General features: G+C 45.2%; 1 protein-coding gene across 6 annotated transcripts in view; it reads right to left on the bottom strand.

Moving 5' to 3' along the window:
• The window catches only part of NDST2 (N-deacetylase and N-sulfotransferase 2), a 240,307-nt gene extending 223,623 nt beyond the window's left edge, over positions 1 to 16,684 (bottom strand). The window contains exons 1-2 of one of the 6 annotated variants that reach the window (XM_030568396.1): positions 16,613 to 16,662; positions 15,406 to 15,621 (exon numbers count right to left, since the gene is read on the bottom strand). The gene's annotated coding sequence lies outside the window, so the exon portion shown is untranslated. Of the gene's footprint in view, positions 1 to 15,405; positions 15,622 to 16,612 lie in introns of all 6 variants that reach the window. The other 5 variants (XM_030568395.1, XM_030568404.1, XM_030568393.1 and 2 more) reach the window with 5 other exon arrangements.
• Positions 16,685 to 25,932: the final 9,248 nt, after the last annotated feature.

Genomic DNA, 25,932 nt, shown 5'->3' with positions numbered 1-25,932 from the left:
CCCAGCCCTCTCCCTGTGAACGCCTGGGACTAGCTCCCCTCCACCCACCCAGTCCTGGCGCCCCCCATGGGGGGGGGGCTGCATAGGGCACTAAAATGGCTAGGGACAGCCCTGCTCAGATCATGCTGCAAAGCCAATGAGGAAAATCAACACATCAAAAATGTCTGCTTAATTCACAGCATGGCGCTTCCAGTTGTGTTTAACCTATGGTGTGCTCTCTTCGTTACAGAGCTTGAATGGATATGCATAGAGATGGAAGGATTAAAAAGCAGGTTTAGGAAGTTGGTATTTTGTTTGTGTTTTGATCATCCATGTAACACAGATATTTGTGCAGATACTTCCAGTATCAGATAGACAACTTCGCACATATAGCTGGGGTAAAACTTGTCAGTATTTTCCTGGGAGCTACAGAATACAAAATGAAATGATGCTAATTTAAGGAGACATCATCTCCCCAGTAAAGTCATTAGGCAGTATCCTCTAATGGAATGAGAGCCAGTCTTGGAATCAAGATGCTCCAGAGCTCACGTTTGTTGTGTCATAATAGGTCTGTTACCAACCCTCTCCATGTCTCAGTTTTCCCAAATACAAAATGGGGATAACTTCTCTCTCCCCACTGTGAGGGACTCTGTGTAGTGAGGGTAAAGAACGTAGCTTCAGTAGAAAATGCAGTACCAGTTTCCCTACCGACAATGCAGCTGTGTAAGCACAAATATAGACATGACACAGTGCTTATACCACCTTGTCATGATCATCTGCTCACAGGACAGTGCTGAAAATGCCTGATCCCTGCCTACACTAGTGCTTGCACCCATTGTTGAAAGATCAGCACTTAGTTTTCCAGATAAGGCTATTGTGTGCCAAATACCTTGAACGGGGGAAGTGGTATAGTAAGCGCTTATCTTTCTTTTCCTTTTGACAGGTTACATGATGCCAACGGGGGGCGGGCCTTAGAAGTAAGAAAATGGAACAGTTCCTCCTCAGATTCTTTTTGGGGGAGGGGAGTCAATTGATAAAACCAGGAGCCAGTCAGCACACGCTATTTCTGACTGTTATGAGAGCAGCATGGCACGGCATTTATGGCAAGATAAGAACAGGCCAGAATGTTGGGAGACTAGAGCATGATGACTGGCTGCCAATCAACAGAATCTGTCAGAGATGGAAAGTGTCACAGAACCTCAGAAGTATGGACACCATACAACTTTGCTGAATGAACGTTCCTGAGATAAAACTACTCTTTAGGAAAAAAGCAAGTCCCATTGTGCACAACAAAGTCCACATGAAATGAGCTCTTCCTACCACAAATAAATTGCATTGCATTTGAAAATGTAGGTTTTTATTAGAAATGGCTTTTGGATTCCTATTGGCAGCTGACACCTTACTGTGAAGCATCACAGACAGTAGAATGGCTGATATTTGTAACCTGCTTTAGATCTCACAGCATCAGAAGGAAAACCTGACTGTTTGATATTTAAACAAAAACACTCAAGAAGCGTTCTTATTCTGATTGTCATCTCAAACACCACAGCAGGATGGCAGCTGGTTTGCACACAATCTCTGATATTGGACCCCCGCACTTATAAGGTCACTTTTCAGAAGATGGCATCTGCTAGCACAAAGCTCAGAAATGTCAATAGTCATAAAAGTTACCCTGCAATTTAAACGTGTTATAGCCATGGAAAATTTCAGACTGCTGTGCTGTAGAACATGGGCAAATCTCTCCTTTAAGACAAGGTTTTGCAATAAATCAGCAACTAGATACTAATTATTAACTGTACTGTGGTGAGGTCCAAAGGCTCGGGTGAGGTTCTGGCGCACATTGTGCTACGCACTCTCTAAGAGTTCCCCCTTTAGCAGGAGCTAGAAGATTTCAGACACTGGTTGATTCTGCTCTATAGCAAAATTATTAACAACTTGTTGGGAACTCTCCCCCTAACGTCCACCCCACAAACCAACACATCTGCGAGGGGCCAGGAGGATCTGGCTTTTCCTTGAATTAGGCCTTGGCTACACTGGCGCTTTACAGCGCTGTAACTGTCTTGCTCAGGGGTGTGAAAAAAAACACACCCCTGACCGCAGCAAGTTACAGCGCTGCAAAGCGCCAGTGTAAACAGTGCCCCAGCGCTGGGAGAGCGGCTCTCAGCTCTGCAAGCTAATCCCCATGGGGAGGTGGAGTACCTGCAGCACTGGGAGAGCTCTCTCCCAGTGCTGGCGCTGCGACCACACTCGCGCTTCAAAGTACTGCCGCGGCAGTGCTTTGGAGTTTGAGTGTAGCCAAGCCCTCAGTAAAGAATGATGCACTTCCCTGGAGATAGACGCTGCAGAGGTAACCTTATGACAGCCTGGTTTACAGAGGAGGTTGGGGCCTCTGATGATTGCACTTATTGCTGTAATCTTGAGCCAAATGCCTGAGGGTAATTGCTATTTCAAACCCTCCAAAGTCTGTGAAAACAGATAACCCATTGTTTAAAGATCTTAACTAAAAAAACAAAGCTTTGAAGCCTCAGGTAGAGAGAATAATGAAACACTGGCTAAGAGAGGAGAGTCCTTTGCATCACTCAGCTGCCTACAGATTGCTGTGCTCTGCACACACTGCTTCTGTACAAGGAGAAGCAGTAGGGTCTCTGTGCCAGGAAGATGCATAGGCTAGCTCAGCAGACAAGAGAAAGGAGATTCCTTTGCTCCACCTCAAGGCAATCTGCTCCCAGATGTGCTACAAGCCAAGATTTTCAAAAGTGACTTAGGCCAGGGCTACACTAGTGGGGGGGTTCGAACTAAGATACGCAACTTCTGAAGTCGAAGTATCTTAGTTCAACTTACCTGGCCATCCTCACGGTGGCGAGTCGATTACCCGCGGCTCCTCTGTTGACTCCACTTACTTCTCCTGCCAAGGTGGAGTATGGGCGTCAATTAGCGGATCGATTTATTGCGTCCAGACAAGACGCGATAAATCGATCCTCGATACATTGAACACTACCCGCCAATCCAGCAGATAGTATAGACATACCCTTAGTCAACATCTTGACAGCTCATGATTTCTGCTACTAGTATAACAGCAAGGCAAATATAGCTAGGAGCTGGCCCAATGCAGCAAGTTAAAGAATGTAGAGCCAGCCCTTCTTCCTGGCCGGAAGAAAGATGCCATGCCTGAGCAACCCCAACAGTGGAACCACCACTATAAAAATGGCAGAACTGCTGCTTTCCAAAACCAACAGAAATTAACATAAAAACCTCTCTAAGAATTTTTAACCTACCCAGGCAAAAGTGACATTTCCTCAGTTGTCTCTGAATGGCCCTGGAGATTGGTAATAGGATAAGAAGAGCCTTTCCCACTGAGGTTCCCAATTCCAAATCTGAATCAAATCAGTAGTGACCAAAAGTGATCTGATGGCTGTATGATGGCCCTGTGATGCAAATCAGTGGATGCCAGTCCTATTCATATGGGACCAGAGTAAACATCTACAGTAGTTCAAGTCTTATATGGTGCCCATACAACTACATTCACCCTTCCCAGCAGGTATGAGAAAGTTACTTGATTGGGTTACAGGATGAGGTTGGGTTTTCAATTGTTTCTGAGAATAATGTATTGTAAGAAACTTAAATTAGGCTTGAGTATTGCATTTGGTTTTGAATGCAGCAAGATCAGTGGCCATTCTTATTTCATTTGGCTGAGAGTTCCAGGATCTTGGGTGAGCACTTATGAAAGTTCTGCCCTCTGTGCCCACAAGTCTCCCTCCACCTTCTTATCCTCATCCCAGATATATGAAAAATTTCATGGAGAACGCGCCTGTCAAGAGAGGTCATGACTGCATAGGGAGAAGACAATCCCAAGAAGGGCTCCAAACGTCACAAGAAAAACATTGTATTGGACTCTGGATTCAATGGGCGAGCCTGTACAGAGAGCAGAGCACTAGGGTAACATACTCTCAGTGACTTGGTTTGCTCAATACATCAAAATTGGTGTCTTTTAGTCCCTTGCTAACAGTCTAAATACAGAGACTATGAACTGATAGGGTGATGAAGAGCTAACTACCTTTGATTCCCTGGCAGTGGTCCTTCCACCTTAGGGAGGAAGCATGGAGGAAACTTGCTTTGCTGTTTCCAATATCTTACCTCTTGAGGCAAAAGATGGTGCTGCCTCCAAGTCTGTTAATCTGGACCAATTTTTAAAAACATTAAATACAGATTATTAGACCTAGTGGTTCATAAGCAATTCCATCCTTCAAGCGAATTTCAGCTTTGAACTTGAACACTGTATCAACCTCCACTACTCTGTCTAGTCTTATACTCTGGGCAGGGACTATCTTTTTGTTGTGTTTGTACAGCACCTAGCACGAGTGCTGGGTTTACAATTGCACCAGTGGCGCCATGGAGCTGGGCTCATGCTCAGAAGGGGCCCCAGCCTGCTCCGCTTGGCTCCCCCCAGGCCACCATTTCCTCCTCTCGGCCTGCAGGATTCTGCAAGGCGCTCTGCAATTGGGGGGGGAGGGGGGGATTGAGAGGGCTCTGGCCATAGGGAGTTGGGGGGATTGCAGAGGTGCTAAATTTCTGATTTCCCCATGGGTGCTTGACCCCAGCTCTGTCCCAAGCCCCACCCCTAGTCCACCCTTTCCCCCAAGGCCCTGCCCCCACCTCTTCCTGCCCCCACTCCACCCTGCCCTGCCTCTTCCTGCCCCATTCCGCACCCTCCCCAGAGTGCCCCTGCCTCTTCCTGCCCCTGCTCCTCCCCTTCCCAACAGCAACTCCTTCCCGCTGCTGAACAGCTGATCATTGGTGGACGGGAGGCACTGGGGATGAGGGGGAGGATCTGATTGGCAGGGCTGCCAGTGGGTGCTGAGCGCACACAATTTTTTTTCCTGTGGGTGCTCCAGAGCACCCATAGAGTCGGCACCTATGGGGTGTTGGGCGGGAGGGGGCCGTGTGGCATTGCATAGGCCCAATCCCGAGGGGAAGAGGCATGCTGGCAGCACAGGGCTAGGCGGGCCACTGTGTGTCTGGCAACCGCCAGTTTGTAAATAGTGCCCTCGCAGTGAGCTGGGTGGAGCGGGGCCACTCCTGCCGTGCCCACTCCTGCCGTGCCATGCTCCATTGCCCCTTGCTGGCCCCTCGCTCTGGGGACTGACCTCCCTGCACCATGCTCCATTGCCCCTATGGGGGCCCACAAATATGTTTGGCACCAGGCCCACAAAATGTTAATCCAGCCCTGCCTAGCACATCTGAGTCCTGGCCCATGAGTGTGCTCTATGGTAATAGTCGTAACAATAAATATGTTCTTGCCCATCTTCTCCCTCTTACAAAATGAGCTGCTGTACAATAAAAATGTACACAAAAAGAGGCCTGAGCACTCTAAATAGCTTCAACCTTCCAAGTCTTTCATATAAGACTCCTTAGTCCCATTCCCAAACTTCCATCTAGTGTAACAAGAAGGACCAGGAAGTCAGCAATGGGATGGTATGACGATAAAAGGAGATGTGTTAAAGAGAAAAAAAACTCCCAAGGTAGGCGGGGGAACAAATACTTGAGTGGAAAAACAAAAAGAAAGCTGTAGGTTTATAAACAGCTGTCTGAAAACATGGATCTGATACTCTGGAGTGAAGAGAGGGACGGGTGAAGGGCACAGGGATGTACCAAAACTCCTGGCACAGCTCATCAGACTGATTGAGAGCTACTGGAGAAAGGCTTCAAGGCAGGTATGGTGGAGCCCATGACTATAGGCCACACCCAGATCTTGACACCTTGACCAATCCAGCAAAGGTGGAAAGCTCTCTCCTCTCCTGGATCTTCTGTGATCAAGCGTGTCTTCTCCACTCAAAACCATTCCCACTAAGGTCTCTAGTGACCTGCTCCCTCACACTTGGGTGTGGGGGGGGGGGAAAGAGTTTGGTGGTAGCATAACAGCTATCAGGAGCACAGCTCAGAGCCTTGTTTCTCTTACCAATTTTTAGCCTGATAGGCCTTTATTTGTGGTTTCTAAGGGCAAACTGAAGAACACGCCATAAAATGGGAACTGGTTTCCGGCCTTAACTTAGTACTGGTTGCTGCTTCTCCATTATTAATTGATAATCTGAAAAACAGTTTGAGCCTGTTGCAGAAAAATTTTGAGATGATAAAATGATTTACGTGAGTCAAGGCTAATAAAGTCTGTGAGAAACTTCGAAGGTATATAAGAAATGGGAAGCACAATGACAGATGAAATTCAGAGCTGAGAAACACAAAGTAATGCACTTTGAAAAGATATATTCGAAATATTCATAACCAATACTGGCTTCTAAATTAACTGTAACTACACGAGAGACCTGCATTAGAGTGGAGAGCTCCGTAGACACTTCTGCTCAGTGTGCAGCAGTGGTAAAAAGAAAAACCACCATACAAACCAACGTTGAAATGCATAAAGACAACGATTGACAATGTCACACCATTACATAACTCAACAGATTATACTGTGTACTACAACATACTACATTAGTGCAAACGAGGGACCTTCAAGTTCATGCCCACAGCCTCCACACAGGGCAGTTACAGCACAACACTTCAGCACACACTGCTGTTCATGCCCCCAAAGGTCGAACTGCAGGGCAGTGTAGACATGCCCTTTGTAATAGAAACAGTATGTTACCCATCAGCCAAAGGGGCCATTCACTCCATCTCCATTCAGCAATACAGACATGTGATAAAGACATATTGACAGAAGAAAAGGATAATTATACAACAGCTATAATAGATGCAAGAGAATTAAAGTAACGAGCCCAAGAGAGGTCACACTTAATAGTAACTGTAATTAGAACAACACTTAAACACAACCTTGATTTAAAATCTTAAACCCAGCATATGGAAACTAATAAAACTGCTTCAAGAAATCAAATATGATTGTGGGAGGAGGGAATTTGCTTTTAAAAATAATGGTTAGGGCTGGGAGAGGGGGAGGAAAAAATCAAAACTTGTCACGGTTCATGCAGAATATTACTGTGGGAAGCTCTGTGCTTATATGGTGTCAGGCCAAGGCTTCATCATTCCAAGTACTGTGGGATGATACCAAGAACAAACTACTTATACTAACGCATCCTAATGGCACATGCTTTCATCATCTCCTGGAGTCAGGGTGGTATTTATTCTGGAAATATTGGTTTAAGATGGGCTCTCTCATGAAGGTAGGGGGGAAATGACACAGGAAGAAGAGGAGAAGGGCACAGGTTGAGAGAAACAGCAGACAGTTCTCCTCGGGGGAATTCTGGGCCACTGCACAGATGCAAAATTCATGTGTGTTCCCCACCATCACCCAAATTTTTTTTCCCTGCAGAAAATTCTGTCGGAGAGACACTGCAGTTACACATTTCGCCCACCATTCACTGTTGTGGCACCAATACAGAAGGCTTGCCAGCCATAGCAGCCAGCACCCAACAGGGAGGAGGAGAGGCTGCATTCTTCACAGCACTCTGCCCACAGGGCCAGGTAAGGAGGCACAGGATATGGGCAGACAGATAGAGCAGGGCACATGGAGCTGCTGGGAGGATCACATAGACTGGAGTTCAGAAGGACTAGTGTGGGGAGGGGAAGGGGGCAGACTAAGCCAGGGGCTGAATGGCGTGGGACTGCAGGGTCACATGGGGATGGGGGGCAGCTGAGTGAGGGTGCAGGATGAGATGCAGGGGGTGGCTGAGTGGGTGTGCAGAGACATACGGGGACAGGGCAGATGTGCCTAACTGAATGGGAAAGGCTAGGAGTCAGCCAGCATCTGCATGGGGGAGGCGCCCCAACTCCCTTACAATCCCTTACCTCCAGGGTGGATTTGATTTAAATCACTAGTCAGGAAGACTCAATTTAATCATGGATTTCTATATAGAAGCGCATTCTGGAACATGCTGCTCAAACAGTTTCACTTTTGTTTCTGCTGCCTCTCCCTCCCTTTCTCACATTTATCTCCAGACCTTTTCTCCTTGTCCAGATCTATTCCGCCCCCAACAATCTTCTATTCATTGAACTTTTTGAAACTTTGCACTTTTAGAGAGAGGTAAGGGATTGACTCAGTGCACACAAATTTGCAAAGGGACAATAGGGTTGAGGTCTGTTATTTCTCATTTCTATTATTTATTTATTTATTTAAAAACATTTTTGCTATTAACAAGCACGTTATCTCTGGAGACACAAATCCACATTTTGAGAACTGCAAAACTAAGCATCTCTGATGGTATCTTCTAGACTGAGCACTGAATCCCATTGGGTAGATAGAAAGATTAAGCTAAATCTATACAGAAGACCCTGAACTCCATTAAGATTGGGTTCCTAATCCATGAACTATTGGAACTCACTTACAAAACTTTTTTTAAACATTACATGAATATATTGTCTCATAGTATATAATTAGAATTTATAATCCCTATTCCATGATGAAATATTTTTGAGCTATAATGTATCTTAATTAAAACTATCTTTAGATAGGTTTTATTCTTCAAAAAGCATTTTATCAAAAAAATCCAATTTAAATAAAAAAAATCTGATTTTTTTTTTATTTTTTGAAAAATAATTTATTCTTATCCACCCTGCTTCCCTCTCCAAAACAAACTGTTCTATACTTCTCCCATTCACACCCAATAAACCTCCAAGTTCACTACCAAGCTACTTCCCTCTCCCTCAGCTCCTCCCTTACCCCTGACTCCTCCAAGCCTCTCCACTACTTCTGATGAGTGTGGGAAATATAGTTCTGTATTGTAGTTTAAATTAATTAGTACTGAAAGTTCTGTATTAATAAGGAATCTATTTGTCAAAAATAATTTCCTGAATCACTTTTTGTTTTCAGTATTGTTACAGACATACTTGCTGAGAGCTATTTTGAAATAAATTACCAAAATAATTGAAACTGGTGTGATTACATTGTGTTATTTTGACAAATAAACTATTCAGAATTTTAAAACGTGCGTAGAATTTTAAATTTTTTTGGCGCAGAATTCCCCCAGGAGTAGGATGATAGGAGTCAGAAGACAGCAGCAGGACCTATGTTTCCGACGAAGGCAAGTATGGCTCAGCCTAAAGAAAAAAGCACACAGCTTGAGTTAAAAGTACCACTCACTGAATCCAAGAGATCCAGTTCAAAACTAAGAAAAATAAGATGAGAACGACTCAAAGAACTGTGATGGCAGTTAATTTCTCATCTTCCTTTCATATGAGAGGTCTCTCTGCAAGGAGAAATGCTATCTCTTCCCCTAGACGCCATCTGTCCTACTTTTTGAAGAAATTACAGGACACTATAGGTTCCATTGCTAACACCACATTGATGAAACTCACCTCTGAATATCTGCCATAGACTCAGACAATGCTACAACAAAGATGGCAGAATACTTGAAAGACATTAGCACCTAGATGAACACTAGGTGAATAGAAAACGAAAGTTACCTTGACTAGGGTGATGATAGTGGGAAGGGGACAAAACTTTAAGGAGCTTGTCATAAACAGATAGTTAAGGGTTAATGTCTCTTTTACCTGTAAAGGGTTAACAAACAGGGAACCAAAAACACCTGACCAGAGGACCAATCAGAAAACAAGATACTTTCAAATCTCGGTGGAAGGAAGCCTTTGTTTGTGTTTTCTGGGTTTTGCTTTGTTCTCTCTGGGTCCTGAAAGGGACTGGACGTGCAACCAGGTTTCTTCCCAATCTCCCTGCTACAGTCTCTTATATATTCAGAATAGTGAGTATTAAGTAGGAAAGGCGGTTATAGTCTTTTGATTGTTTTCTGTATTTGCAAATGTGTAGTTTGCTGGAAGTATTTTAAATTGTATTTTGCTGGGAGGGGGTTCCTCTCTAGTGTCTATAAGCTGACAGACCCTGTAACTTTTACCATCTAAATTACAGAGATAACTTTTACTTTTTTTCTTTCTTTTTATTAAAAGTTTTGCTTTTTAAGACCTGTTTGATTTTTTCTCCTTGTTGAGGCTCAAGGGAATTGAGTCTGTACTTACCAGGGAATTGGTGAGAGAAGGGGGAAAAAAACCTGATTTCTCTGTGTTGTGATTCAAGGAGTTTGAATCACAATGATCTCCTAGCGTACCCAGGGCGGGAAAGATCTGTGAGGAAGAAAGGAGAAGGGGGGGAAATGGTTTATTCCCCTTTGTTGTAAGACTCAAGGAATTTGGGCCTTGGGGTCCCCAAGGAAGGTTTTTGGGGGGACCAGAGTGCCCCAAAACACTATATATTTTTGGGTGGTGGCAGTGTATCAGATCTTAGCTGGTAATTAAGCTTAGAGGAATTCATGCTGGTACCCCATTTTTTGGACTCCAAGGTTCAGATTGGGGATAGAATACCATGACAGAGCTAGCCAAGACAATGAGCTCTCCTCCACTGAAGGCATCCACCCTCCATTAAGATAGTAAGTAAGGAGTCTCAAGTCTTATTGGATTCAGCACTAATCCTGGAGAATCGGGTATCAAGAGCGGTGAAAAAGACCTTCTTGCATCTCCAATTCATCAGAAAACTATGCTCATCCCTCTCAAATGATGATCATCTATACAATGAGTCATTATATTCATCACCTCCAAGCTTGGACTATTGTAACTCACTGGGACTAAAAGCTGGAGGCAACACAAACTCCAGCTTGTCTAGAACAGAACAGCTCTAGACAGACTATTCATGACATACCCTGACAGCTGCATTCCTCTGGGACAATGTCAGAGTAGTGAGAGCAGAGTCTGAGCAGAAGGGGGGGGCATGGAGCAATGAGGTGGAATGTGGGGGGAAAGGCAGGAAGAGTGGAGTTGAAAAGGAGGGGGATGCTGGGGGCTTTAGCTCTGTCCTCATCCCTCCCATATCCATGTCCCTCCATGTCTGTCTCCCCCTTCAAAATTTTTCCCCACCAACTCCTTGCTAGTTGCTGTGCTGTTCCTGCATCCGTTCCCCAACTCCCTCAACCTGCAAGCCCCATTCTGACACCCATCCCTCTGTGGAGAACTAGGCTATACTAGATAGGCAGAAAGAGAGGAGATGATGTTATGGAGGGGCAGCCAGCGTATTCTGTGGCTAAGATGATCGCTGTCAAGGAGCCAGAGGCAGTGGAGCTGGACAGTTGGACTGTGGTACATGGGGATGCTGAGAAATTATTTTTAAGAAACAAAGAAATTAAGTGCCCAAAAACTTTGCTGCAGGTGACTTGTACCTTACTCTATACTTCCTGGTTTTCAGAGGTTTGAGTGTTGCTGAACTCAGCTTCTAGAAGTGCATGAGGCACCATCCGGCAACTCTGTATTAATGAGGGTTAGAGCATGTAATAATACACTGTAGGATATAATCCTGCACTGGGCACCACCAGATGAACAAGTGATAGTCATCACTATCTTCTATGATTTTCCAGGGAATATGAAAGTTTGCATCTAATTAAGGTTAGTTTAAATATTTAACTCCAGCATTTATATTTAATGAGAATTAAATTCATCTCATGGGGAATCAGTTTGCAAGCATTTAGGCTAAGTTAAGACAATTAACATTTCACCCTGAGAGCAGCAGAAACACTGTCAATACTAAGTTTCAGAGTAGCAGCCGTGTTAGTCTGTATCCGCAAAAAGAACAGGAGCACTAGTGGCACCTTAGAGACTAACAAATTTATTTGAGTATAAGCTTTCATAGGCTACAGCCCATTTCATCAGATGCATGTAGTGGAAAATATATATATATACACAGAGAACATGAAACAATGGGTGTTACCATACACACTCTAACAAGAGTGATCAGTTAAGGTGAGCTATTACCAGCATGAGAGAAAAAAACTTTTTGTAGTGGTAATCAAAATGGTCCATTTGCAGCAGTTGACAGGAAGGTGTGAGGAACAGCGTGTGGGGGGGGGGGGAATAAACATGGGAAAATAGTTTTACTTTGTGGAATGATCCATCCACTCCCAGTCTTTATTCAAGTCTAATTTAATGGTGTCCATCAAAAACAGACTCCAACATGAGACTGCTGAATTGGAATTAATTTGAAAAATGGACACCATACTCCTGTTCTTTTTGTCAATACTAAATGTGCTACAATCCCAGCAGGAGCAATATATTTAGTTATATACAGCTACACACTCTGCAGAGACAGATATTCCTAAGGACCCAAGGTCATTAGTACGGTTGCAGGTTCTGAGTGAAACTTGTCTGTCTTGTTTATTTTGGGCTATTCATTCCATTCAGCCTACACAAAAGCAGGTTGAGTCCATACAGAAATAGACTGCAACCGCATCTCTTCTTGTTTGGAGAGCTTTTGTGACAGTTTTAAAAACAAACAAAACAAGTCCTATTTCACTGAAAATAAATAAATAAAATACAGATCTTGTGGTGTTTATCCCGGGTAAACCACAAATATTTACACCCAGGAACAAAGCTTCCGGAAGGGTCCAGACTAGCCTTTACAAACATGTGGACTACCTCAAATTAACTGGCAATCAATTAACTCAAGGTCAAAACTTTAGTGGAGACAAACCCTGAGTGGTGTGGGAGGAGCTTCCAGATATAAGGGATCCATACACCTTTCACCTCTACAGATGTCAGCTGCATTCCTCAATAGCTCACATAGGGAATGAGCTTCGTCACCACCATTTCCTTTCTGGATATTGGCCCATACTGAAACTACGGAACGGATCCCAGGCAGAAGCTGCCCCGAAGCCAAGCTCTGCAAATACTGCTGTAAAGACAGGATAGCTGGAGGTCAGGAATGAGGTGCACTGGCAGACCTGTGGGGGATGTTCTTACAGGTCAAGGCTGAAGTAGAGTGGTACAAATTTGGCAAAGCTTGCAACTGCATCCACCTGCATTACTATGTCTGACTCAAACCAAAGCAACTGCTTCCCCTATTTTCAGAAACAATAAATTAACCTTAAGTTTTAAAAAGACTTCTGGGCTGGATGGGTTTTTAAAAAATATGCGCTAACATTACGCATCTGATAGCTCTATGCTCTGTTCAGAGTCTAACTTCACACAAAAGAGCAACTTAGAGATATTTACATTCAAGCTCAGAGCTTAGAAAAACAGCTAAAAAGGGGGAAATGGAACTCAAATACCCTGGACTTCAACAAAGCCAACAGGCAAGCTGGGAGGAAAAGAGAATCAACAACAGGACCATTAACCCAATAGTCTCCAGATGCACAAGAATCCTGGAGAGAATAGATGCATCAAGCCTGAGTAGCACCACAAATTGCTTGTGCTGCTGCAGTATCATTGCCTCACGCACCCACAAACTCTACAGCAGCTGCCTGTCAAGCTGGAAATCTGACATACCAAAAAGGTTGCTGACAGCCAGAGGTTGTTCTTCTATCTGTAACATACCCTGCAATACATTACATACAACTTGGGGAGGGGGATTCATAGGAGAGCAAAATAAAGTACATCCTTATGGGTGTTAAATGAGGCCAATTAAAAGAGATTTGCTACAAGTGCTGAGTGATTATGACCCGTGCTATCATCATGGATGGAGATGCATTCTTTAAAAAAAGGAAAATGTGTGAGAGATCATGTGTAAACAACTCTGCCAATTACAATGAAATAGATTATCTTATCGATGCAGCTCTTCTGCACCTTCCAGCTATACCACAGAGAGATGGAGACAGGCATCAAAACCTGTCAAACACTGTTCTGGTGATGTGCACGGGTTCAGGATGCGCACATGCCCTGTTGACACTTGGATAGCTCTTTACCATTTTCACTAGTGCAGACTAGGCCCAGGCATCTTTACCACTGTGTCATCTAACCCAGAGGTGTAAACACTAATGTAGATAAGACACAGGGTCTGAAGGTTAGATGACATTGGTAAAATATGCCTTCAGAAGAGTTTATACTGTTGATAGCATCAATGTACCTGCTAGACATTACTGAAAAACATGCAAGTATTCTAGCACACATGTTCACACCTGCACCATCTACCCAGTCTTCTGTTCTATAGGCTTTTAAATACTATCAATACATTAAAGCAGTGACTCGCAATCTTTTCTATACTGGGAACCCCTTTTTGCAACCAGAAATGTCACCGGACTTTTCCCCTCCCCCCAACCAGAGTTTCAGGACTTGTCTACACATGAAAATTAATCCAGAATAAGGTAGGTCGTGAATTTAAAGCAGATTAGTTATTCATGATTAACTCCTTGTGTGGACACTCTTGTTCCAGAATAAGAGTTCCTTATCTGAATTAGTTTAAACCAAATGGATTACAAGTGCCTTATTCCAGAATAAAAGCATCCATAATGGAGTTAATCAGAACTAGTTATTCCGGAATAGTTCCCTTAGCAATATGGGAACTGCCAGGTGGACATGACCCCAACACCTGCCTTGAAGCACATACATTTTCTTTTCCTGTCATGTAAGTGAAAAGTTAAACACAACCTGCAGAGATTTGTTGTTCTCTACTTTTCGGCACTTATGCTGAAGTTTAGATGCACTTCTCTTTCAAATTTCTAATACAGCTATTTTGAAATCCCACACACAGAAACAAAGCTGTTTTAAAAGTCATGTTTGCAGCCTGCAAAAACAAAACAAACCACTGAAATGGAGATTTATCAGTAATGACTGATAGATGGAGGGCAGCCATGATTGGAATTTAAACAAGGATGGAAGGAGCAGAGGAGTGAATGTGAAGGGCTATGTGAGAAGAAGAAAGTGAAGGGGGAGACCAAAGAGTGGGAAAAGAGTGGATTAAAAAGACTGGAGAATTTGTGAAGGGGTGAAAAGTGAAAAAAGGAAGGTAGCAAACGTACAAGAGAATCAGTGAAGAGATAATCCTGAATGTACATAGCACTTTTAGTCACAAAGGATCCCATGGTGCTTTACCAACTCAACCAGATGTACAAATATTGGAATGACTTCTCACACCACTGACCTTGTCTATGCTACTTCATTTTATTGTATTGCATCATGATCATGAAGCAACTGAGTTACATTACACAGTGCTGAACATGACTTAGGCCAACACAGACCAGACCAAAGTATGTTTGTTGCCATAACACGGGGTTTAATCACCACAGTTTGACATGATGCTGAACGTGATTTGTCCTAGTTTATGCTGACCGCTCCACTTGTGGTCAGCATTATGCCATCTAACTCAATTATTCAGAATCATGTTCAAACACAATAAAAGTGTGTAATGTAGATAAGGCCATGGAGATGCAGCCACCTTTGGGGTGGAACATGATGTAAGCAGCACTCAACAGCTTAGAGAAATAAGTGAATAAGAATCTGGTCTCCAAGTGAAACTCCAGTAAAAACCAGGGCTCTGATGGAGAATAGGATAGGACAGAAAGAGTTCAGAAGAAGTGGGTAGGACAGATATTCTTGTGTTTAAAGCACTAGACTGGAAGTCAGAAGTGCTGCAGCTCCAGACTGCCTGACCTTGGGGAAGTCACTTTTAACCCCTCTGTGCCTGAATATTCCCATCAGTGGAATGAAAACACAAACCTTAATCAAGGAAGGCACTGAGAGCTTTAAAATCCTCAGTTAGAGGGTACATGGGGTTATTCTTTTCGGTGGCTGAAGGGAGTCCAGGGGACCTTACAGGCTCCAGAATGCTCTTTGCTTCTGGATTTCCTCTCCGTGGTCTGTTTCTCCAAAGCAGGTGCATCCTAATCTCTTCTGCTGCTTCATAAGAACCAAAGGTGGCACAGTACCTGCAAGCTGCCCCAGTTTCACTGGGGAAGGAAGCCACAACTCAATAACCAACCTGGAGAGGTAGATGGGGTTTGAGCACACAGGAATGCACTCTACTATATTCCCCCATTATCAGCTCCTTGGACAACCCTGTCACCCTGTACAGGTAGCTCAAATTGCACAGATATACAGTGATAGGCATCTTAGGGTATGTCTATAGTACAGTCGCTGCAGCTCTGCTGCTGTAGCGCCACAGTTTAGCCACATGCTATGTCAATAGAAGGGCTATTGTTGACAGGTAATCCTCCCATCTGAAAGTCCAGGTTGATGGAAGACCTAGCTGTATTATCCACAGCAGAAGCTAGGGCTACGTCTACACTGCCAGTGTCACTCAGGGGTGTGAATGAGCCACGCCTCTTGATGAGGTAAGTTAAAATGACCTAAGCGCTGGTGTGGACAGCACCATGTTGGCAGAAGAGCTTCTCCTGACACAGCTGCCAGGGCTCAGGGGTGGGTTTATTAAGATAATGGAAGAGCTCTCTCCTAGGGACTTACAGGGTCTACACTAGACAGCTCAGGGCAGCACAACTGCATAGGTGCGGCTGCGCCACTGTAAGCTCTTCAATGTAACCGTAGCCTGAGTCGACCCAAGGAGGGGCTCAGGGTGCAAATTTTCTCACAGCCCTGAGCAAGGTAGCTACAGCAGCACGTCTAAGATGTGGGCCCGGCTGGGGATGGCTCTGCAGGCAAGGCTCGGGACAGCGGGGCCGCCTCCCGGCAAAGGACACTGGCTGGGGTGAACCAGGGATTGCCCAAGGGCAGCCCCAGGTGCCCGCCCGCCCGTGGCACGCTGGGCCGGGTTTCTGCCCCACCCACCGGGGCGGGGGATGCTGAGATTCCCGGGCGCCAGCCCCAGGCACGGCCGGGCCGAGCCGCCACACCAGGCGGCCCCACGAGCCGCCGCGGGCCCGGCCGGACACCGCGAGCCCCGGTCTGCTCACTCCCTGCCCCGCCTCACCTCCAGCTAGCGCCAGGGCCCCTCCGGCGGGTGGCCGCGCTGGCTCCCGCCTCCCCCTCACGCCGGTCCCGGGCCGCGGGCTCCCGGCCGCTAGGTCCCGCTCCGGCCGCTGGGGGAGCCGCTGCCACCGCGCCGCTCCGTCGCCATCTTCCGCGGGAGGGAGGGAGTGGAGGGGAGGTGGCCGCCGCGGTCCCGCCCCCGCCAGCTGGGCCGCCGCCTTCGAGCCCGCCAGGCCCTGCGGCGGAGTGCGGGGACAGGCCAGCGCAGCCCGGCACCTTCCTATCGCGACAGCCCCTGGGCGGATCGACACCCCAAGGTCACGGGGGGAACCAGGCCAGAGTGATGAGGGGACAGGCTGGATCATCCCCCCTTCCAGGCAAGCGGTGCCCCGGGTTACATTAGGGTAACTGCTGGAGGGGAGTTGGGGCGCTGTACAAACATAGAAGAGACAAGCCCTGTCCCCCAGGGCTCTGGGCTTGTCTGCCACCGCCAAGTTATTCCAATAGAGCTAGAGTCGTTTAATAATTCCCCACCCTGAAATTATTCCGGAATAGATGCTGTTTGCAACTGAGTTTAATTCTCTTCCACAGTGGATCACCTTAAATCAGGAAAAGGCCCCCTTTTTCTATAATGAGTGCCCACAGGGGAGCTGTTCTGATCAATTTCCCACTGAAGACAAGCCCTTAGGCCTGGTCGCAAACAGGTTTTGTTTTTGCTGAGGATGTGATTTTAATTTACAGAAACAGTTATACCAGTACAACCTTTTGTGTGGTCATGGCCATATCACTATAAAAGTGGGTATAGGGGCAGAGTTTATTCCCTTTCCCAGATAGGAATAAGCATATAAGCACTTTTGTATAACTCCATCCAAGCAGGGTGTGGAAGTGGACAGTGAAACTATACCCAGATATTTAAAACAATACAATGGTAGCAGTTAGACAAGGCTTTATAATCTACACAGAGGACAGGGATACAACATACAAACCCATTATTATGATTAATTGGCACACTGTGATTAGTTAGATGTAATGTAGTTTATTCATCCTAGTAGCTTTGCATTGGTGTTTTTAACTTAACATAGCTATGATCTATTTAATGTCCACTACATTTTGGATGCTGCTGCATGGGCTCTGGCTAGATGTTAACCCCCTTTCTATCTGCTCCAACTTTTCCCCTCTTCACACATTCAGTTCCTAGTTTTCATTAATCCCAATAGAAATAAATGTCATGTTAATCAAATTTAATCACACACACACCCCCTTCCTTGCAAAAGATAAATAGGTGTAGCACTTTTCCTTCAAAATAAATGGCAAGCTGTTACTGGGGCTACATGAGGCTTGTGATGGCTTTATTAAGACCCCAGCTCAGGACTCATTTGTATTAGGGAAAATGGGCACCATTGATGAAGTTACATTTCTACAAACCTCTAGAAGACACAGTGCACTGGAGTTACAGCCTGATTCTGAATAGAAACTGCTTGCTGTGGTTTTCTAAGTTACCCTTTGGCATCTGAGACTGACCACAAAAGTAAGTTTTCTAAATCACATGTAATGGCAGCTGAGGTCAGGATTACACATGGGGAGAGTGACAACACCACAGCTGTGAATTAGTGTTTACCGTACAATCATCACTCTCCCATCAACATAGTTCTGGCTTCAAGTCACAGGAGCTGAGGATTTGTCTACAGGGGAAGATATACCACTGTAAGGTAAGGTGTGAATTCCGCTTCTTTTAGCTTCTTTTGAATTCACATCTTTTAGCTTAGGTATGAGAAGCATTGCTGCAGGGCAAATGAGGAAGCCAAAAAAAACCCACGAGGGAGAGAAAGAGAGAGAAGCAACCAGCATAATCATGAAAGTTATTTATTGCCAGGTAATAACCTTAGGGGAGCCAAACAAACAAAACAGTTAGATTTAATATTATAACTTCAATTTGATTATAAAAATCAGGTTTACAAAACTATAACTGATCACACAAGTCAGAAGGCTATACTGAAAGAGAAAGAGAGAGATGGGTTCTCACTACTACATGAGGCTTGAATTAATCAGGGGTCCCAGGTGGTGGTAGTAGCTGAGGGTCCGGAGTGCTGGAGACAGGCAGAGCCCTCAGCATGATCAGTCACAAGAAGACAAAGTCCCAATGGAACTGATGCAGATTTTGGATCCAGGCATCAGAACACTTACTTGAACATAGGTGGGGGTTTCTGTAGAGAAACAACAATGGTTCAAGGGAGAACAATAGATTTGTTTATCTGTAACCAAGGGAGTATACCAAAGTTGTTTTGTTCAGGATGACTAACTCAGGAACCAATCCATGCAACAAACCTCGATGCCAACTCTGCCCACATATTTACACCAGCACCATTACAGGAGCTAACCAGATCAGCCAGATCATCACCATTTCATTCACTTGCATGTCCACCAATGTAATATACACCATCATGTGCAAGCAATGCTCCTGTGCTCTGTACATCAGCCAAACTGGACAATCGCTACGTAAAAGGATAAATGGACACAAGTCAGATATTAGGAATGGCAATATACAAAAACCTGTAGGAGAACACTTTAAATCTGCTATTCTGTGTCCAGGAAGGTTGAAGATAGCCATCCTGCAGCAAAAAAACTTCAGGACCAGACTCCAAAGAGAAACTGCTGAACTTCAGTTTATTTGCAAATTTGACACCAGCAGCTCAGGATTAAAACAAAGACTGTGAATGGCTTGCCAACTACAAAAGCAGTATCTCCTCCCTAGGTGTTCACACCTCAACTGATTGAACTAATCTCTTTGGCCATGTCTACATCTAAAATTTTGCAGCGCTGGTTGTTACAGCTGTATTAGTACAGCTGTATAGGGCCAGCGCTGCAGAGTGGCCACACTTACAGCAACCAGCGCTGCAAGTGGTGTTAGATGTGGCCACACTGCAGCGCAGTTGGGCGGCTTCAAGGGGGGTTCCGGGAACGAGAGCAAACCGGGAAAGGAAACCAGCTTCGCCGCGGTTTGCTCTCGCGTTTACCGAACCACCCTGCAAACCGCAGGGAAGGAGACCTGCTTGCTCGGGGTTGCGGGAACGAGAGAGCAAGCCGGGGAAGGAGACCAGCTTCGCCGCGGTTTGCTCTCGCGTTCCCGGAGCCACCCTGCAAACCGCAGGGAAGGAGAACCGCTTGCTCGGCGGTTCGGGGAACGAGAGAGCAAACCGGGAAAGGAGACCAGCTTCGCCGCGGTTTGCTCTCGCGTTCCCGGAGCCACCCTGCAAACCGCAGGGAAGGAGAACCGCTTGCTCGGCGGTTCGGGGAACGAGAGAGCAAGCCGGGGAAGGAGACCAGCTTCGCCGCGGTTTGCTCTCGCGTTCCCGGAGCCACCCTGCAAACCGCAGGGAAGGAGAACCGCTTGCTCGGCGGTTCGGGGAACGAGAGAGCAAACCGGGAAAGGAGACCAGCTTCGCCGCGGTTTGCTCTCGCGTTCCCGGAGCCACCCAGCAAACCGCAGGGAAGGAGACCTGCTTGCTCGGGGTTCCGGGAACGCGAGAGCAAGCTGGGGAAGGAGACCAGCTTGATTACCAGAGGCTTCCTCCTTCCACGGAGGTCAAGAAAAGCGCTGGTAAGTGCCTACATTGGATCCAGCGCTGGATCCTCTACACCCGAGACAAAACGGGAGTACGGCCAGCGCTGCAAACAGGGAGTTGCAGCGCTGGTGATGCCCTGCAGATGTGTACACCTTCAAAGTTGCAGCGCTGTAACTCCCTCACCAGCGCTGCAACTTTCTGATGTAGACAAGCCCTTGATCTCTAAACTGATTCTTGCCTGTATATTTATACCTGTCTCTGGAAATTTCCACCACATGCATCTGACAAAGTGGGTATTCACCCACAAAAGCTTATGCTCCAATATTTCTGTTAGTCTGTAAGGTGCCACAGGACTCTGTCGCTTTTTACAGATCCAGACTAATACCGCTACTCTTCTGATACTTGACTTCCAATTTATGTACTTGGAGGCTAGGTGGGCTGGTGCCAGAATTGGAATATGCGTCTCATCTATCGCCCCTCCATCGCCCCTCCGCAGTTAGGGAAATCCATTTGTGCAAAGCCAGCCACAATGTCATGCACATTACCCTGAGTCACAGTTCTTCTGAGCAGGATGTGATACAAACTTGCATCAACATGATTCCAAAGGTCAACTTTCCCACTCCGAACTGGTTAGCAACTGATCGGTAGCTGTCTGGAGTTGCCAACTTCCAGATTGCCATAGCCACCTGCTTCTTCACTGGCAGGGCAACTCTCAGTCTAATGTCCTTGCGCCACAGGGTGGGGTGAGCTCAGCACACAGTCCCATGAAAGTGGCTTTTCTCATCTGAAGGTTCTGCAGCTACTGCTGGTCATCCCAGACTTGCATGACAATGTGATCCCACCACTCAGTGCTGGTTTCCCGAGCCCAAAAGCGGTGTTCCACTGTTGTGAGCATGGCCATGAATGCCACAAGCAATCTTGAGATGTATGTGTTATGCAAGTCGACATCATCATCAGACTTCTCACTGTCAGTTTGTAGCTTAAGGAGTAACTCGACTGCAATTCATGACGTGCTGGTGAGACCCATCAGCATATTCCTCAGCAGTTCAGGATCCATTCCCACAGATAGAAAGGGAAGACACAGCACGCAGTACAAAAAATGTTGAAAGATGACGCCAAATGTGGACAAAAGCACAGGGATTGCTGGGATGCAAAGCGATGCATTACGGGACATTGGGACAGGACCCTGCACCTCCGCACCCCCTTCCCATAAGCCACAGTGCCAGAATGGGAAGAGATGCTCTGTGAGATAGCTGCCCATAATGCACTGCTTCCAATGCTGCAAGTGCTGCAAATGTGGCCACGCCAGTGCGCTTGCAGCTGACAGTGTGAACACACTGCAGCACTTTCCCTGCTGCGGCCTCCAAGGGCTGGTTCAACTCACAGCGCTCTACATCTGCAAGAGTAGCCATGTCCTGAGTGACTTCTGTACGATAATACTCTAAGTCAGTGGCATAACTGAAGAGAGAAGCTATGAGCCTGATTCCCTCTGAACAAGAAGGTTTCCATAGTTACATCATCAGAACTTACTCCTGATTAGCCCCACTGCCAGTCTACACTGCCAGAATGGCCACAGCTGAAGTCATCTTTCTCCCTCCTGCTCTCACCCCATCACATCCCCCCTCTGAATGTTATCTTCCTGGGGCTTATCACATCATATGGGTTCTCCTTATTAGCACCTACAAGGTTTTGTCCTGATCTCAGCTATCATTTTCCTCTACTGCTTCTCTCGCTACCCAAGATCTTCCAAGTGCTCCCTTCATCTTTTCCTACTCTTGACTATGTGCCTTCTATCACACAGCTGTGTGCGCCTGCAGTACCCTCCCTATGTTCATTGGGCAAGCATCCTCCCTCCTTATCCAAACCCCTCTTTACAACCCACCTTTTCAAAGAAATCTCTCTTCTCTTCTCATCATGAATTATCCCACACACACTCCCTGTCCTAGACAGTTGACTTGTGTTTTGTGTTTATCTTTATTTATTTAGATTGTGAGCTCTGAGAGTCAGGGAGCCTGTCTCTTTCTTAAAGGGATGAGAAAATTTATGGTGCCATTTAAATGTTTAAAAAATAAAAATGATACATCTTTGAACACTTTCTCTCAAGAGCTAAGAAAACCCTTTTCTAAGTGAGTATAGAAACTTTTTGCTGATATCCATTACATATAAATACATCGCAAATTAGAGAAAACTTGTGGTACGCTAGTCAAACGACACATTGATCTGTTTAAGTTCATTAGGTTTCAGAATTAACATGCCATTGGGATAAATGGGAGGGGGGCAGTTCACACCTCCTCTCAGAACAATTATTTCAGTCTACCTATCTCCAGATTCAGGCCTTGTCTACACATGAGAGTTTTTGGTGTAACCTAACGTGAATTTATACTGAAATCCAGTAGACTCCTCCTTGTGAATGCTCTTATTCTGGTGGGAAAATGGCTTTTTCTGTTTTGCTTAGGTCACTCAGGATGGGTTTTAAGCTAAGCAAGAAAAGGTAACACTCATTTTAATAAGAGTGCACAGATGAGGTGTAACACCAGTTTAACTATAGTAATATAATCAGTAAAACTTTCCCATGTAGACAAGACCTCACACAACACCGTCTTAATTTCACACTGGCAAGATTTTCTTTGCTACCTGGAAGGCTAAAAGTGATTCTTACAGAATTACAGAAACTCATGGACCCAACTGAAGACATGGCATATCACAGTACTGGCTGAACCTGAGCTCTATACATGTATAATGTGGGATAATTTGAAGAAAAGATTTCCTGAAGATGAATTTAGGACTGCCATTTCACTCAGGAGTGATGATGCAGGTACTTCCAAATGAGCATCAAAACTTCTCTACCCCTGCACACCATTGCATTTAGTTTATGCCACATAAATAACTTTCAGAGTTAAAACTTTATTATTTCAGTTCTTTGCATCTCTCCAGCAATAAGCCAGGTTGTCTTAATTACCATGGACATACAGGCTTTCAAGTGTGTGTTAATATATATTTTTAGAAAACTGTTTGTGTGTATAAGGAAATTCCTTACCTATTCTCCCTGATGATATACATCATGGCAGATTCCAGCTCTTGGGTCTGTGCTTCCAATGTGTGATCAGGCAGGAACACCTAAAATTGAAAAGCTACTGAGGCTACAATCATCAGGTGTCACAACCTTCAGTCAAGTGATTTGGGCTGTCCCCCTGCAAATTCTACGGTATGTTCCTTCCAAAAACAAGTATGACAAAAGGAGTACTGAGAGAACTAGCAGTCACCAGGTGAAATTAATAGGCAGCAGGTTGAAAACAAACAAAAGGAAGTTTTTTTTCACACAATGCAGAGTCAATCTGAGGAACTCCTTGCCAGAGAATGTTGTGAAGGCCAAGACTATGGCAGGGTTAAAAAAAGAACTAGATAAATTCATGGAGGATAGGTCCATCGATGGCTATTGGCGGAGATGGTGTCCATAGCCTCTGTTTGCCAGAAGCTGGGAACGGGTGACGGGATGGATCACTTGATGATTACCAGTTCTGTTCATTCCCTCTGGGGCACCTGGCATTGGCCACAGTCGGAAGAGAAGATACTGAGCTAGATGGACCTTTGGTCTGACCCAGTATGATCATTCTTATGAGGACACACCACAGGTACAGAACCTTCTAAATTCTCAGGGAAGAAGGGTTGATATGAAAGAACTGGAATCTACTGGGGTAAGTAATGATTCCTCACTCCCCTCTAGTACTTTTCAATAGTAAATCTCAAAGTGCTTTACAAAGTAGGTCAATATCATTATCCTCATTGTAGAGATGGGGAAACTGAAGCACAGACCAGGGACATGACCTGCCCAAGTCACCCAGTGGCATAAACCAGAATAGTACCTAGGTTTCCTGAATTCCAGGCCAGCACTCTATCACAGAATCGGAAGGGACCTCAGGTCATCTAGTCCAACAGCCTGCTCAAAGCAGGGCTAATCCGCAGACAGATTTTTACCCCAGTTCCCTAAATGGCCCCCTCAAGGATTGAACTCACAATCCTGGGTTCAGCAGGCCAATGCTCAAACCACTGAGCTATCCCTCACCCTGCTGCATCTTATCTTCAGAGAATTATAGTTAAGTAACAACTATGGACATACCTTATTAGGAAAAAAATACTTATCACAGTAGACTCTGTCAAAGTTAGAATCAAGACTCACAATTTGTCAGACCACTCTGTTTATTAGCGCAGCGCTTCGCCAATAACATTCAGAATATGTGAGTGGCCATGCAAGACCCAAACAGTCTTATTTATACAGATAAAAGAGCGGGAATTAGACAAAGGAACAAAGAAAGCAAAACAGGAAAATTCACCTGGGGCACAGCATGCATATCCTATTTCCTTACTAACTGTTATCGATCTAAGGCTAATGCTTCACCAATTGCCCTTAAACGGTGCAATTGTTCTATGTTAATGTCCGTATTCCTGACACCTGGTTGCAACATTCCAACATTTTTGCTTAAAGATACAGACAACATTTCTTTAATCCTTTCTATTCTTAATATATAATTTATTTTACTTTCACAATCCCTCCTTTTGGTCAGGCGTACGCCATGACCAACCCTTACTGGGTTCCACAAATTAACCGTTCCTTATCTTTTAGTTCATCAGTGATATTCAAAGTCATCATGTTAGCACTCTGTTTTGGGGTAGTCATCTGGGTGACACAATTGTGAATACAACAGGAGATTAACTGAAAGCATACAAAAATCACTAAGATTCCAAACAGGATAGTTAGGGCTCCCTGAAACAACCAGTTTCCTATGCCAGAGAAATTGAATAGGTTGCTTAGCCGCTTCCATAAAGAACTCAGCTCTTCATGAGGAAGATATGCGATTTGTTCTAAGTGGCTAGCATGATCTATTACCTCATTGGTATTGTCAGGTATAAACACACAACATTCTTTTCCAATGAGAGCACAGGTCCCTCCTTTGGCCGCCAGCACTATGTCTAATGCTTGACGGTTTTGGAGGGCAACCTGTCTGATCACCCCTGTTTCTTTGGCCAGGGTTTTTAAACATTCTCCGGTTTCATTTGCCATTATTTCAACCACTGCTTGTAACCTTAGGAGTCTTTTTGCGTGGTGTATTACTCCCCCAAGTGGGATAAAGGAAGTGCCAATGGCCTCTTCCCAAGTTAAGGGGCTTATGTTATGTATATACCATTGGGCATCTAGTAAGTCCCTTCTTTTTCGCCTGAAATTACGGAGGCGTTCTCGTGGGAGGGACTCTAGCACCCAGAATTGTGGGAAGAGTTGGGCGGGATAACAGATACCTGACCAGTTAGCTGGTAATACAGTATAAGCTTTGGTTCCACAAACCCAATGATGGCCTATTAAGGCCGGGAAGGGTCGATTGCATCCATTTGTTACATAGGTATCTGCAAATGAGGAGTAATATCCTCCAAAGGGCACAGGGTAATCCTCCTTACGAGGAGTGGTAGTATTTGTATGGCATTGGAAGATTGTATTATTTTTACTAAGATTACTGTAGGGGGAACATGAGATTGATTTTTCTGTTTGATCCCAGGTTGAAAAAAAATTCATATCCCCATACCCAGTCCGCCACTTCTTAGTTTTGTTTGAATAATCCCATACACCATTTGCCACAATATGCTGAAGGCAACGGCTTGTTCCCAGATCCACCCCTGTCCCATTACACACCCAACACCAATGACCTTTCCCCTCCACCACACTTATCCATTTAGATACATTTATTCCCACTGCTTCCCAAGTGTCATT

Source organism: Gopherus evgoodei, chromosome 7 (assembly GCF_007399415.2).
Source record: "Gopherus evgoodei ecotype Sinaloan lineage chromosome 7, rGopEvg1_v1.p, whole genome shotgun sequence".
Classification (NCBI taxonomy): Eukaryota; Metazoa; Chordata; order Testudines; family Testudinidae; genus Gopherus; species Gopherus evgoodei.
Note: the sequence above shows the minus strand (reverse complement) of the source record. Positions and strands in the feature narration are given on the sequence as shown.